Source organism: Sciurus vulgaris (genome assembly GCF_902686455.1).
Source record: "Sciurus vulgaris genome assembly, chromosome: 3".
NCBI classification, from domain to species: Eukaryota; Metazoa; Chordata; class Mammalia; order Rodentia; family Sciuridae; genus Sciurus; species Sciurus vulgaris.
Window position 1 is genome coordinate 158,289,266 of NC_136463.1, and position 16,447 is coordinate 158,305,712.

General features: G+C 45.4%; 1 protein-coding gene across 4 annotated transcripts in view; it reads left to right on the forward strand.

Annotated features, from left to right (window-relative positions):
- Window positions 1-16,447, forward strand: part of NRP2 (neuropilin 2) — a 113,418-nt gene that overhangs the window by 15,871 nt on the left and 81,100 nt on the right. The gene's annotated exons all lie outside the window — the stretch shown is intronic.

A 16,447-nucleotide genomic window follows, 5' to 3' on the forward strand; every position in this document is an offset into this window, starting at 1 on the left:
GAGACATTTAGAAATGCCATGTTAGCACGGAGGTCCTAAGTTAAGGTAGGGAAGCAGGTGGGTGTGGTAATGTCAGTAATGCAGATGTGTGTAGTCTGATGAGCTCTATCTTAAACACTTTCTTCATTGAACAAATGCAAAAGTTTGCTGTGCAGAACAGAATGTGCCCGTGTTGGTGTTCTGCTCCAGATGAGCACAGCTGAGAGCATCGGAGCTGTGCTGTGTTCGGTGCTCCCAGAGGATTAACAAGTAGTCTGGGCATTCTTTGCGAGTGAGGCATTGAGTCCTGAAAAATTAATCAAGGGGACAGCTGGTGGGACAGGTATAAGGGAGGGAGCAAGTGAAACTCCTAGCCTTCATTTCAGAGCAGCCTATACCCAGGCCAGTACTTCCCTGCAGAGGAAACAAGGCCCCTCTAACTGGCACAGGACTGCGAGGCTCTGAATTGATGTCATTATTATCCTCCTAGGGCTACTTTGCACCTACAGAATGATTCTCTTCTAACAAGAGGTAGTCTTTATTGAAAACCAAAGGGTTCCCGGATGGATGCCACATGTGACTGAAAGTCATAAGATGGCATTTCTAATCTCAGGGCCACTCTTGACTGCATGGATGACATTGGGTAACGCATCAGTTCCCCTTTGTCTCCGTTACATACATACCCAGGCTTCCACTCAAGGCTTCCACTTTCCTGACAGTGAACTTTACCAAGAGTTTCGGGTGGGAGAGATGTAGAAGGCATTCTGGGTCCTGGTGCCTCTGCTGGCCTGCAGAGGGTTGTCATAAGCTGAAACATAAAGCACAGAGAGCTTGGATCTGAGCTCAGAGGAATGTGACTAAGCACCTCTCTTCACTGAGGGCCAAATTCTGTTATGCTGATGCCAGCAAATCTTGAGGAGAAATGGCTAAGAGGACATTTTATGTATATTCATAGTGGCAGAGGGAGAAGGCACAGCTTTTTAAAAGGAAAAACCCGGGAGCTCATGAACATGGCATCAAACTCGTTGGAAAACACAAAGGGGCCAGAAAGCTTTGGGTTGTGGGACACCCCTCCCCCTCACAGGACTCAGCCCAGGGGTGGGGAGGACTCAGCGTTGCTGAAACCTTTGTGCAGAAGGGAGAGGGACATTGCCCTTTGCTGGAGCTGGACTAGAGGAAGCAGGTGTGCTGAAGGGTGTCTCTTGGTGTTTCAACCTCACTAAGTAGCTTCCTGTTTTCCTCCTCACTCCACATCCCAAGCTGCCACTTCAACCTAAAAGGTCAGGAAGGTCAGAAAAAAAATCTTTCTGGAGTCTGTTTCCCCCAGCACTGAATTGTCAGAAAGCCTCATCTACTTAGCATAGTCCTAACTCTCCCCCTACCTGCACCCCACTCTTTCTCCTCCATTCCCCATGCCTCCCCCCTCATTAATTTTCATATTGAGAAAGACAAACCTGTTATCTCTTAGCCTATCACTCTTCAAGGTATTTTTTGACATGTTCCCCTGGTCATTTGTATTCAGAATAAATGGACTTTCCTCTCTCCCCACTGCCTACTCCAACTGTCTTGTAAAAAGAATAGTGGATCTAGCTGAAGTCTTGGAAATTCTGTGTGGTTTCTGCTCTCTTTTCTTCTCCCTCTCACCTCCATATTTCATTATTGCTCCAAGGGAGCTCCTGAGTTTGCAAAATTCTTACTATCAAAGGAAATCAGGTCTTTTCTCCTTTCATTTTGGGGCACGTTTCAAATTGGATTAGGCTCTCAAAGCCCACGAGGCAGGTACTTCCCAAAAGAAAACTGCCTGCAGCAGCCACACCCTAGCAAAAAGGGGAAACAGTAAGAAAGTCAGGAAAAATGGCAGCCAGATATGAGGAAAGGGCAGCGGTCAGCACACCGCCCTCATGTTTCTATTCCTTCTACATGCAGAATTAGCTGCAAAAGTTGCCCCTTGACCTAGAAACAGCACCCTGATAGGAAAGAATTATCCTGGCTGAGGCCCATAAGCCCTGGATCTCTGCACCTTGGATTTGGAAGTGCACCCTACAGGTTGAGGCTATTGCTGAGTAAACTCCAGGCAGACCTTCCCGCTAACTGCCACTTTTAATTTTGTTCCGCTGAAGCCTGCTGTCTGCTTGGAAAATCTCACTCACGAACCTCAGCTTTGCCTGAGTCAGTGCAGTCCAAGACCACCATCTCTGCTGAGCTTCCCTGACTCCTCCCTCCTGCCACCCGCAGGGATCCAAGCCCTGAGCACCCATCCGCTGTCCTGGGGCCTGGGGCAGTTGTGGGCAAAAACAGAGGTTTTTGCCAGAGGCCACCGTGGCATTGCCAGGTTCCTGAGCCGAGGGACAAAAGGGCAGAACTCAGACTGCCTGGGCAAACAGAGAAGCCACCTCACCCCTGGGGAGCAGAGGATGCTAGGAGGCGGCTACTGCTTCGGCAGACAGAGGCCTTTCTCTTGAGTCATCGCCTACAGACAGTGTTATGGTTTTAGAAACCGCATAAAACTGGGTTGTTTTTCATTTCTGAAATTCGAAATATATGTATCTCTAAAAACACTCACCAGCATATCATACGTAGCTTGTTCCAGTGTCCTCAAACTGGCATGGCAGTCTCCGACCCCATCCCCGAGGCCCAACCAAATTAAACCAAAATCAAGAGAATGGGTCCTTTTAGGAATCAGCCATTTCCGGGTGGGTATCTTGAAAAACATTTTTAGGAAGTGCAAAGGCCACTAGGAAGACTTGAAAGAACATTTCTTAAGCTAAAGACCTCACGAGGAAGTCTATACTAATGAGTCATGAGAATTATGTTCAGTGAAAAATTAGCTCATTTACCATTTATCACTGAAAGTGCAGTTTCCAGATACTAAAACATACCCCTTCAAAGCTCTAATGTTCTTCTTATTTATTTTTTATTTTTTTAAGTGTATTGTAGATATACATAATGGTGGAGTTCATTTTGACATATTCAGAAATGCATATAACAGGTTTCTCCATTTTAGTTCCTTTTAAAAATGTTTTGATAAAGATTATTTTAAGTCATGTGCCACACTTTCATGTCTTCTTAAACAAAACTAAAACTTAAGGGGACTCCATTTTTGTCTTGTTGATATAGGTTTGTAATTCTAAACTTCACTTTTTGTGACAGATGCTAGGTCATGTCATATTTGGATCAGATTTAGATTTGAATTTTCATTGACCTTTTAAACTTCCCAGGCTTCAGTTTCTTCTTCTGCAAAACAGTGATAATAACAACTGTTTTGCAAGGTTGCTGCTCCTGGTTTATGGGGATCTACCATAATTTAGCATCTTTTTGCTTTGTCATGATGACGTTCCAGATCATTTTCTGTTGGTGCTCTTGCCGACCCTCCTGTTATGAGTAGGCCTGACTCCTGCTGTCTCCATGTTTGGATGAGGTTTTACTTTTTTACAAAAGTGGATTTTGCTTCAGGTCTTGCTGTCTCTTGAGAATCAGAACCCTATGTGGTCCTGGGGTCTAAGCTCTACCCTAAATCAGGGCAATCCCAAGGCCAGTGTTCCTAGTTTGCTTCAGTCAGTCAAGCTCAAGTCAAGTTCATGTCAATAAGGACTGAGGAAGGACCCCAAGTGACAAAGTGTGAACATGACAGCACATGGAGTTCTCAGCATTGGCTTAGATGTTCATAATCTTTTCTTCTGATCTCCCCCCGCACCCCCCCCCCCCACACACACATTCTGCATATTTAGAGTTTCAGATATTTGGCCTCTGGCTAAGTGTCCTAGATAAACAACTCTTGTGTTTATTTACAACAGAGGGCCCTCTGTGTAAAAGATGTGCCTATTTCTCACAAAGCTGGCGACTATATCTTAAAAACGGTAGCAGCTTCCTAGGTTGATAAATTGACCACAGTAAACAGAGGGAAGACACCAGACCTCAGTAACCCAGCCCCTCCCCACCCAGCCATCAGTGCTTCCCCGAGAGCCCAGTAAATGCTCTCCATTCCAAACAACCAAATACAATCTTCCATCTGCACAAGCACCCTGAGTTCCCAGGGCTCAAACTCTCCTTCCTCCAGTCCCTTCTCCCTCCAGCTGCACACTCCCCTAGTGACCCCTCTTGCTCCTCACTTCCTTCAGTTCTCTCTTACCAGTTCCTACTCTGAACTCTCAGAGTATTTTATGTGATCGTGATTTGCCTGCCTTGATCATCCTGAGTTCTGATCATGTAAACTCTCCAAGGGCACAGACCACATATTTCATTTCTAAACTCCTGCATCACCTATTCATGGAGGGCGCTAGGCAGATGGGTGCAGGTGATTGTTTCGGTGATATTGCTTCATTGGAGGTGCCAGGGCATAGGTAGATGACATGAAGCTGCACTGGATCTTCATCCATGTTCATCCATCTGAAGATGGATTGACAGCAGGATGTTGGGATCTGGGCTATGAATGCCGCTAACTATTCTGTGACTTTAGTCTCTCACTGACAAAATGACCATAGACCCTTCATTCATTTCTCAGGAAGTGGTTATTAAGCACCTACCATGTGCCAAGCACAGAGATAGAATTGGGAACTCAATGATGAGGAAATCCTACTCTTTGCCCTCCTGGAGTGGAGAGATTGGGTGGAGGAGGCAAGTCAGAAGACAGTTTTGATGATAAAGTTGTCACATCTGGAACATCACCTATGAACCCCGCACTTGACTAAGCACTTGACACCCATTGTCCTCTGAGCAGAAGCCTATGAAGTGGCCCTGACTCTTTCCACTGTACAGATGGAGGAACTTGGGCTCACAGTTGTTGACCAACTGACCAGGTCCCACTCTCAGAGTGGCAGAAGAAGGATTTGAAGCCAGATTTTCCGATCTGTGTCCTTTATTCTTGTGCTCTCTGCCTCCTCCACACCGGGTGTTCTGGTCAGGATGCAACGTGGGCCTGTTATGTGAGCCCACAGCACCCAGAACCAACCTCAGCCAGGAGATCCAAGAAGGCTCACTGGGAGGAACCTGCATTACCCAAAGGGAGTCAGCCCAGCACAGGGGTGTGCGTGTGCATGGCCAGTGGCAGCCCAGGCAGAGAGCTGCAAGTTCACAGACAAGAGGCAGGGATCATCTGATGTCTTTGGGAAGCACGGCAGCTGAATGTGGCTGAGCTCTATTTCCTTTTCTCTAAGCATTGTAAGAGTCGTGTAAGAAGGGCTGCCTTGTACTTGCTGATACAAACCCTCTTCCTGACAAAGAGGTGCTGGAGCAATGCTATTTAACTTTATTTCCTGACCAGGCGACTTCCACCATCTCCTTAGGAGAGGGGCCATGGTCAGGAAGCAGGAAAGACCGAGACTATGAGGACTCTGCTGCCCCACCCACCCTGTCCATTGTGGAGTCTCTAGAGTTTCATTCTCTCATCCAGGGACAGTGGTTTAATACCCAAGAGTGGCATTTGGGAAAGTCCACTAACACGCTTGATTAAGCTCTTCTCCTCAGTTTACTCCCACAAACTCTGAATCTACTTCTTCCCTATGAGTAGAAGGTGGAAGACCAGATTGCCCAATGAAAGGGGTGGCTTCAACTAAGGTCCACTGAAGTTTCTGAAAGTTCTCAGTGGTGCAAGAGGGTGCCTTGCACTCGCTCAGGAGGAACCCTCGGGTTTATTACTCATGACATTGTGACAGATTTACACACAGAAATATTCCAATTCCCTCAGGGAGCCAGCGAGCAGTAATACTTTTCTGTATTGCAACAACCCTCCTAATGACAGAAACAGATCCACCTGCAGGCACGTGGTTCAATAATAGGACTGGTCCTACTAATCAGCTGGCGCTGACCCTGCACTCTCCAGCCTTGACCAAGGACTCCACCCAGCAACTTCGGTTCGCACAAGGAGTGGGAAAAACAACCCACAGATTGTTCTCCTCCTCTTACCAAGGTTAAAGAGCAGTTGGGACAACGGTTATTTTTGGCAGTTTGTTTTTAAATATGTGATGTTGCAATCTCAACGCTCTCAATGCAAGCTTCACTGTGAATGTCTTCCTTGACAGTGCATTTTATCTTCTGATTAAGAAAATCACTTGAGATTTTATCATACACAGTCCCACTTGTTCTCCCTCTCAACCCTGGCATCTTCTCTAAACCCAGAGATCCCAGAGGGCCAGCATCTCACCCCATGTAACTCCATGTAATTCTCCCATCTCATTACGCTAAGAGTGTCTTAAGACATTCAGTGGGAGCTTCAGGTGTAGAAGGAATAAAGCAGAGGTGAAGGACACTGGAAGAAAGACATCAGACTTTCTAGTAAGAGATTTATACGTTTCCTTGTAATCATGAGTCCTATAGGAAAAAAATACTTTTTTTTTTTGTCCATTTTGGTGGCAGGGGTATTGAACCTCTAGATGAAGAGACACTCAAGAGATGATTTAATTCCATTCCACTTCTACCTGGATAAATCATCTCAGGAGGTGGGGGGGAATATATATATATACATGAGCCGCCCTTGTCTTTTCTTCCAGAATCGTCCTTCATTACGGGACCTTGTGTCTCACAACTCATCTCAGTTGATTGCAGGGTAAATGTTGTATTTAATTTGCATAATCAAAAAAATTTTTTTGTAGAAGGAAAATCCCTGAAAAATGTTAGCTGGGTCAAAATTATTATCTAAAAAAAAAAAAAAAAAAAAAAAGAAAGAGAAGAACCAGAAAATGAAGAAAGAAAGAGATGTGAGTTGGGCTTAGGTTTGGGAGGACAGCATAAATGTCCACATGATAAAAAGAAAATCCACATGAGTTTTGAATGTCTCTTTCCTGGCTTTGTAACTAAGCATCTTGGCAGGCTTTATATATTTTTCTGCTGCACTCTGCTCTGTTAGGGACACAACTGTATGTTTGTAGGCTGTGTGGCAAGATTGTCAGTTGAACAGTAATGGCAAACGTTTCATGATCTCTCAGCTGAGATCAGGAGCTGTCCGTGTTTAACCCCCCTAACAAACTATCTGTGTCTAGTATGGTCCCCATTTAACAGACAGAAATACTGAGGTCTGAGAGATCACAGGATAGTAATCATAGGGCTGTTTGAAAGCCGGGCCACCTAAAGCTGCCTCTGTCTACCTGGTCAGTCTGCCCGGAGCTGTCACCCGCTATCCAGTGCTTAGGTAGCTGGGACCTCCGATTCTTTTAGATAGCTTTGACAGGCCTTTTCTTTTCTCTTTTTATTACTTTTCTTTGCCTTTTCCTGCCTCGTGGTCACCTCCGGATGCCTCTGGATGCCCTGGATGCCGGCAGGGCAGTCAAGGAGAGAAAGGTCTTCCTGTGTCTTTCCATGCAAGCTGGAGGCCTGACTCAGTCAATAGCCCTGTCTGGCCCTCTGTCATCTGCTTCCTACTCCCCTGGCCCCTGTACCCCCCTGGCCACCCTCTTCAAATTCCCTGCCATCCCCACCACCACCTTCGTCCTCCATCTGGAATCCAAAGACGTGTGGACCAGTAATGGAGTGTCAGCGGAAGTAATTGATTCCTCACACAGAGAGAATTCTCCTGCCTTTCGTGTCAATGGAGCTGAACCAGACTCTGGGAGGGTGAGCAAGACGTGTAAACAGTCCATGGCTGAGCTGTCAGGGCCAAGCCAGACACACCGGAGGCCAGCGAGAGGGAGAACGGTGGAACAAATAATTGTTTTATTGGAAAGGAAAGGAGTAAATAATATTTCAGCCTGGGAATTGGCAGCGAGAGAAAGATGGCAGTGGGCTCAGAGCAGAAGGCAGCATGAGGCAGGTTTTAATGGAAGAGTTTTTCTTTGTCTCAAGGTAGGAGGTTTCATCCCTACCCCACCCCCCTTCTCCCATTATCATCATTATTATCATTAAAATAATTACCGTAACAATTACAGTTGATGAGACCTCAGGTTTACGGAGCACCTTTCATCTAAAAGTTCAAAGTGATTTATCTATGTGTCATCCCTTTGAGAGTAGTAGGAGGGTTTAAAGAAAGTATTATTATTTAGAGGCTCTTATCCGCTGGGAAATTGAAGCCCAAGCAGATACCAGATTTGGTCCAAGCTTCCGAAGAGGCTGATGGGTTAAATATTGGGGCATTGACTTGTTTTCTGAGAGGTCTTTGCTGCTATGATTTTCCTGCCAGGGACCTTTTCCAGGTGTATCCCTTACAGCTCATCCCTGGCACTAGTGCCTCCCCGCCATGCTGCGAGGGCCCTGCTGGTCTGTGCAATATGGTGACCAGCCAGCCAGCAGTTCCATGCACAAAACAAACGTTCTGCTTATAGCTGTGGGATAAATAAAGGCTCTTGAAGGCCTGACTCACGCTGTTCTCATCCTGCTTGGAGACTTCCTGCAACCTGGTTCCCTTTCTGGTAGATCTCAAGTCCCTGCCAGATGTATTTCTTTATGGTCTTATGAGCCTCAGGCCAAAAGCACCCAAGATTTCTGAACGTTTGCTACTTCCACCCCCAAGAAACCCTGATGAGTCCTTTCAGAACAGAAGGAGCATTTCTATCATGGGCAAAGCAGGGCTGTAATGCGTGTTGCCTGACCCAGGCTGGCTTTGCACCCAGCACAAGCATCCATCCAGGCACAGTGGCCGGGAGGCAGTTGCAGAGGAGGAAGCCATTCCAGCTGACAGGCCTCCAAGGACTATATTCAGAATCCCCACCCTGGTGTGGCAACAGCCCCTTCCTGCTTGGACACAACACAGGCCCGTCATCTCCACACACCAGTGCTCTTTGCACAGTAGTGACAAGTTTGCCCCTGGAGCCAGGGAAAGCTCTGAGTTCTGTAACTTGAAGCTTGTAAGAAGTGAAATCCCAAAACGGGGCCCATCATACCTGCCACATACTCCCAAACTGTCCCTTCCTTGAATTTCACATGGCACATTTTTCAGACAAGTTTTGTGTCTTCCAAGTCTTATAGAGGCTGGAAGCCAGCGACAGGGGATAGAAAAATGATTAGAAGCCCAGATACCAAAAATCAAAGCAAAACAAAAAAGACTTTTATTCGGTGATTGACTGATTCCCTGATGCCTAGTGCACTTCTGCTCTCAGCAGGCTCCCATTTTTCGGACAGATGGGGAGGTTATGATTTTGCTCTCACAATTGGATCCTCTGGGACCCAGGGTTAGTGAACACTTGGCCCAGAGGGAGCCGTTCACTCAGCCAAGTGGAGGGATGCTGCCACACACCAGGGCCTCAGGATGACGTGCTCTGATTTCCCCTTAACGGTTACCAATGGCCCCATGCCCCTTCCAGTCAGCCCTGAGAGACACAGAGGCATAATCCCTATGCCCATTTATGAGGTGTGGCAAACTGAGGCACGAGGCATGATCAACCCAGTTCCACATAAGACAATTTAGTTAACCTTGGCTCTGCTAGAATTCACTGGCGCATCCAAGCACCAGCAGCTGCTGCTGCCTCAAAAAACAGAAATACGCATAAACTGTGGGGCCCTCTTACCTACCTTGTACTCTGGCATCATTACAAAATGCTAGCAACGGGCCCTTGAAGTCGACCGCAGCGAGGATTCTCTAGATGCAGAACAGACAAAGGACAGATCCAACGGTCAGGCTGAAAACAGCCTGCCCCCATCAACCTTAAACTTCACGCTGGCATTAGTTGCCTAGAAAATTGTTCCTTTTGTAAGTAAACACATTCTGTTGAAGCAGCCTCCAGAGCGCTTGCTGGTTGAGGAACCTAGCAGATCCGCTGCCCTACGGCCTCAGGAATGTGCCTTGCTGGAGAGCCAGGTCAGCAGGGGAAGCGGTGATCACCCAAAGGGTCAGGGCAGAAGTGCGGGTGGCTTTGTTGTGTGTCCTTCATTCTCTAAAAGTTCATGTGCAGTGAGACTTATCAGACGCCCCTGTCTGGAGTGGGCTCCTTCCTCACGTGGAGCGTGTTCTTGGCAGCCTGCTCCACCAGGAACAATGAGATTGGCGGGCCCTCTTCATCATCCAGGGCCTTCTGCAGAAAAACAACCAGAAATTATAAATAGATGTTATTTGGAGTTTCCATTTTCTTGCCTTCAAGGTTTTTAGAATAATTCCTTCTCAGTTTGTTTTGGGTTATTCTCTGTGCATGCTTCCTTTGCTGGGTGGTCAGATTTCCTCCCTTCTGAAGAGCCCTGGTGACCCTGGCTGTAAGGGAATTGTGAAAAATAAAGCTCAAACCATCAGAGATTTGTGGTGGGAAGAAACGAAGGAAGGCAGGACAACTGCCGCTCTGAAAGGCACTGGGCACCAATGCAGATAAACAGAGTTTTGGAACTGTTTGAGATCTCGAAGTTAGAGAAACAATAATAACAGTAATAATAGCAATAACAACATCTACTGTCTGAGCACTTACTATGTGCCAGCCCCTGAGCGGAGCCGTTGATGCGCTTCAGTGACCAAAACGCAGCCACTTCGAGCTCCTTGCTGTTCAAGATCCAGCAAATGCAGGGGAGGTGGTTTTGAACCCAGCCTGGCAGTCTGGTTCCAGAGTCTGGGCTCAGAACCACAAGACTGAAATAAAATCTCAAAAACTCAAGTGACTGAAGCACAGTGGATGGATTTGTGCCGGAGGAGGATTTGGAAAAACCCAGCCCCAAGGTTGAGGGAGTTAAGATTATCACCACGGTTTTTCGGTTCATCTTCAGCGTCTGGTTTCTAGGGCCCTGTGTGGCTGCAGCTCTTCTCGCCCTCAAATCCACATCCTGTGTGTTGGGCAGTTGGAGTCATAAACATAGGGCCTCTCAGGTGCTTTCTGGGGCACCTGGCACTCTGCTGGGCCTTGCTGTACCTTTGCAATCTTTGCATGATCCCCAGAGGTAGGATCTGTTATTATTTTATTATTTCCATTTTAGAGATGAAGGTACAGAAACCTCAAGAGCCGTCATGCCATTAGCAAGTGCCAGAGACTAGCTGGGTCTCTCCACGAAGCCCACACATGGCACTTCCATAGTACCTCGCGCCCTCCTAGACTGATGTCTTTTGTGACAGGACTTTTAGCTTTCTCTTGTCACAGACCCTTCCCTAGGAAAATGTGCATACACACAAACACACGACGTTTCAGCAAGATTCCAGGGGTTCCCCAGCCCACTGAAACTCCTCTGTGGGCCCTACTAGAAATCTGTGGACTCCAGAATATGTGGAGGGTCCTTTAAGAGCTTATAAATATACAGGATCCTATTTTCTCACTCGATGGGCCATATGTTCACATACGGGTGTATATGTGCTTATAAAAATACCGCACTTACAAAAATTAATATGTTATCCCATCTGAACACTTATAAGATGGATTTCTACTGGGTGAATCTTGAAACCATGAATTTCAAATATGCTCACTGTTCCCCTTGGTGATTTGACTATTAATTTTGGCAAGTCCTGCAGGCTTTGTTTTAACAGAATTACTAAATAAAAAGAGCAAGACTCTGTAAAGTCTCTTCTATACCTTATGCCCATTTTGTGGACACCTGAGACCAAAAGTTTTCTTTATACCCGGTACCTGCTGACGTTCTTGTGCTGTGACAATCTGGTATTTCCATTGCTCTCAGATTTTCAAGAACAGCTGAAGCGGGAAGGTGAAAGGTCTGTGTGCCTGAGTCAGATTGCCTGGGTTTCACTCTGCCTCTGATCTTACCTCATCATGTGACCTTGGGCAAGTCACATAATCTCTGTGAGCCTCCATTTCTGCATCTGGAAATGAAAGTTAATCATAACAGGTCCTGCTATATAGTAAATGAAGATCCAATTAAATCATATATAAACTGGCCCATAGTAAATGCTCAATAAAATGTGAATGCTTTCCATCCATATGCTAGCTTCTTATTAAATGAGTGATACAAATGAAGGGAGAAATTCAAGAAAATGAAATTTACTTCTTAAAATATATGACCTGGCAGTGAACAGATTTCTTCATAAAAGCTGGTTACCCATACTGAGCCTGACAGGCAGGTGGCCTGGTTTGGGGCCTGAATTGACCAGAGACCTCAGTCTCAAGCATCCCACCCTATGACTCCTCACATCTCAGGTAGCTCCTTTACTGGAAAGTTGTACAGGACAGTGTTGGCTTTTCCTCTAATTTTCCCTGCAGGTTTTAATGTAAGGATTAATAAGACAGTGTTCATAGCTGTCTTTGAGCTTCCTGGAAGAAAGGCACTCCAGGAGGTGGTAAATTCTCTGGCCTGGATAATCTACTCATGAAATATGGAACTTTGAAAGTGTGAGAAAAATCTCAAATCACTTTGACAGCATTTTAATTATAGTTGATTTGTTTGCCACTAATAGTGGAAATGCTGTCAGCGTGATTTGAGATGTTTCTTCCCCACAAAATGTTATATTTCGTGTTTTTGTGTCACGAGGCAACATTTTGGTTTTCAGATACAACCAGAATAGCTCAGCGAACATGTTTGGGCACAAGGCAGAGGGTACAACATGAACCAACCCATCAAACCCCTCGGAAAGTGTTATCACAGCATGCATCTTCCTAACCAACTGCAAGTCCCTTATCCATTAATTCACTCAACAAACAGCTAGCAATCCACTCCTTGTGCCAGGCACCAAGTAAGTTGTAAATCTGGCAGCAAAAAGACATAGTCCTTGCCCCCTGGTGCTTACTGTCCAGTTCAGGAGGCAGATCATAAACAAATACATAAGCATGTTGGCAAGACCTTTCCAGAGTGGGACAGTAGCTGCAAAGGAACTAAGAAAATGGTAAGATAGAGAAGAAGGATAGGCATCCAAAATAGGGTGGTCAGGGAAGGCTTCTCTGAGGAAGTGACATTTGCACTTAGGCCTGAGAATGAGAAACAACGAGCCTTGGAAAAAGCTAATAAGTAGTATTATAAGCACAGGAACAGCAAGTGCAAAGACCCAGGGGACAGGAAAAAACTTGCCTTCAAAAAACACTAAAGTTAAATGAGACAAGCATTGAATCTTAAAGATTTTGAGACAAGCAGTGTCAAGCATTTGCCTTGTTGGCAGAGTTATGACTTCAAGACCTGGACACAGGTGTTAGATCCAAATCCCACAGAAGGACATAGTCTTCTTAAAGAAACTAAGAGCCCTATCCTTGATTTAGAAACTCCTTCACACATGGTTCTCCACCCACCCATAGAAGTAGATTCTCATCAAGGCCAGATAGTCTCCAGCTCCGAGAGCAGGGTCTCGGCCTGGTGAGTCTTCCAACATAGTCTTGCAGCCTTGAATGCCCTCTGGGAAGTGCTCGGGTGACTTGAGTTACGGACACTAGAAAGCCACTGTTCACGTTTGCACAGTGATTAGAGGAAGAGGTGAAATGGTTGCTTTTTCTCCTGTGGACTCTCCAAATTAATCCCACCACCAAAATTCCCATACCCCAAAAGTGGACTTGGGGAGAAGAAACTAAGACTCTGAAGTCGAAAAAGAAAATAGAGAAAGCACGAGCTAGACACAAGTTCCATATACAGATGTCAGAATCGGTATGGAGAAAAGTGAAAAGACACTTGGGAAACCATTTTAGAGAGACTGAGAAGAGCAGGGAGTAGGGGTGGCTCTTTAGCTCAGGACAAACACAAATAAATACAATAATAAGAGGTAGTGTCAAAGCTTTGAAAGGAATTTTTTCATTTGAGAGAGATTATGAATAATGAAATGCAAACACTAGTTAATATGTCTGTTAGCTGGTTGATGTTGCCTTCCAGAAAATGAGTAATATGTTATAAGAGGAGCCTCTGTTCAAGTTATCCCCCTTGACTGTCCTTGGGGTGAGCTCTGTGTGTACCCCAGATTCCTTTACCAAACAAACACTGGGGATTCCACGCTAGATGCAAAGCCACATTTATTCCAAGACCGCAAACTTCCTAAGCCTCTGCCGAGTCCTTCACAAATGAACCTGACAACATTGAAATTTCTAAGGAGATTTACTCCAGCTGTAGCAAATCCCTAATAATAAAAAATTTCCCCAAATGAGTCAGTCACACGGGAGGTAAATGAGACATTCTGTATGAAGTCAGCATGCCATTTGGAATGTGCCCTTTATATAAGAGGCACAGCCAGAAGACCATGTGGTAAAGTGGGGCTTGTTCATAGGGCACAACCAGGACACTGGAGAGAGAGCGGAGGTCAGGGCCAAAGAATAACTCTGGCTGGCTTCTCCCTCAAGCAAACCTGATGGGAAAATCCAGTTTCTCTCAGAAGTTGAAGCAGAGACTGATTATTTGCTTCACACAAGGATTCATTAGAGGGGTCCTTTAACAAACTTTTGTTTTCTAAAATGCATCCCTGGGCTGGGGTTGTAGCTCAGTGGTAGAGCACTAGCCTAGCAGGTGTGAGGCATTGGTTTGATCCTCAGCACCACATAAAAATAAATAAATAAAATAAAGGCATTGTGTCCATCTACAACTGAAAAAAATGTTATAAAACAGGCAGACCCTTCACTATACATGTATGAGGATAGGTAAGGATATATTTATTGCTGACCACATTACAAGAAGGCATTCGGGTCCGTACATCCCTTGAGTAAATTGAGGCAAGCTCGCAGTGACGGCATTTGGAGGATAGTCCTGCCTCCTGGCTGATTCTGTTAATCTGCTGAGAGACTCCAGGGGTGATTAGGCAGCCAGATACAAGCTCTCACTTCTCAGAACAAGGCAGAGAGATGGCAGGGCCTCTCTTTGTCCTTCCTGGAGAAACTGGCAATGCAAAGGCTACTCAAAATCTTTTCAAGTTATTTATTGAATGTGGGCCATGTCCCCAACCCTCTTCTGCTATTGCTGTGTCTCATTCATGGATGACAATGGGGATGATGATGATGATGAATTTACTTCTTTTTCTGCTAAATCTTAAGAACTTATTTTACTCAGCTCTTCTACTTTCAGACGCGCTTCATGGAAGCAGCTTTGTTTTATGTGTTTTTGGCTTTTTAAAGAAATGCAGGTTTTATGATAAGCAATTCAGATAACACAAGAGAACAAAGAAGAAAGTAAAGATGACCAATTACCTCGCCACCCATGTATCTCACCACTGTTAATATTTTAGTATGTAGTCTTTCAGATGTTTTCTGCATGTTTACATAAGGAAATACATGTGTACATTTTAAAACATTTAAGAATCTACCTTTTATGAGTTATCATGAACATTTTTCCATAAAAACAAAAACCCTAGACCTGCAGCACTCTTTAATAGAGCAGCAGAATATTTCATTTTATAAATATAACAGAATTGATTCACTTACCCTAGATGGTTGGACTTTTCGACAAGATGCTATTTATAAACAAAGTATCTTCTCACTTTTCATATGCTTTTTTAAAAAAAAAAGTATGCACAAGATGCATGTATATCTTTGCATAATTGATTATTTTCTTAGGAAAAAAATTCTAGCAAAGGAATTGCTGGACTAAGGGCTATGTACATATTATCTTTTGTAGCATTTTGCCAAAAATGCCTTCCAAAATGTTTAAACAGATTTATAGCCCTGCTTATACTGTCCCTTTACTCATTTACTCTCTCTTAGGGCATGCCACTTCTGCTTCAGGGCTTGACCCCCTTGCCTCTGAAATGGGTGAGAGAATGCAGTAAACCACAATTTTCTTTCTTAAGCACATGCTGAGTGCCAGGCAATGTAGTAATACTATGTATAGATTAGAATCAGTCATTTAAATCTTACAACAACCCTAGGAGAAAGGTCCTAAAATCCCTATTTTACTTTTATCATCCCCATTTCTCAGGCTCAGAAAGGTTCAGTCACTTGCTTGAAGGTACCCAACTAAAAAAGTGGTCAAGCCGGAAACCAAACCAAGCTCTGTCCACTCCCAGGACTGAGCCTTGTGCCCAGGCCCCTGCACACCCTCCTCCCAGCAAGCCTGGGGAGTAAGGACTAATAAACTGTATCTCAGTGTGGAAACAGCAAGGAGGGGTTTTCCAGAAGATCTGGGGAGTTTCCCCGGAGAATGAACTAAATGCCTTTTCACTTTTGTATTGGACGTGAGAAAGCCTGTTTTCAAAGTCAGCACCATCTTCCACACTGAAATCCCAGACCTAAGCAGCTCCCCCCAGGGGCCTCCTCAGCCTGCCCATCTCTCCCGAGCTCCTGGGGACATTGCCCTCTCCATGTCTCCAGACTCAACCCACTTCCACCATTCTTTTGGTGGCGAGCCGAGCCCTCTGGGGTCTACGAATGAGCGGCTCCTGCTCCACTCCTTGTTCTTCCTTCACAGGCCTATTTATTTGGAAGTGACTGAGCCATCTGAAATATGGCTCCTGGGGGTTTCCTCCACTTCTGCGGGCAGCCAGCTCCCACAGACCCCATGTGAGACAGGAGCCGGCAGGCACAACCCAGGGAGGGCCCCATCTGTAGCCCCTCTCTTTACCCACAAGGAAGACTTTTCTTATGTGTTACTGTAACAGGTTGATGCAAAATAAATAGAGGGAAGAAGGGAGGGAGAGATGGATGGTTTTTAGTAAATAATAGTACAGTGGTCAGCAATTTGAAGGGAATCAGTGGGGAAGAAGCTTCCCGCCTTAGCAGTTGTGACAAAG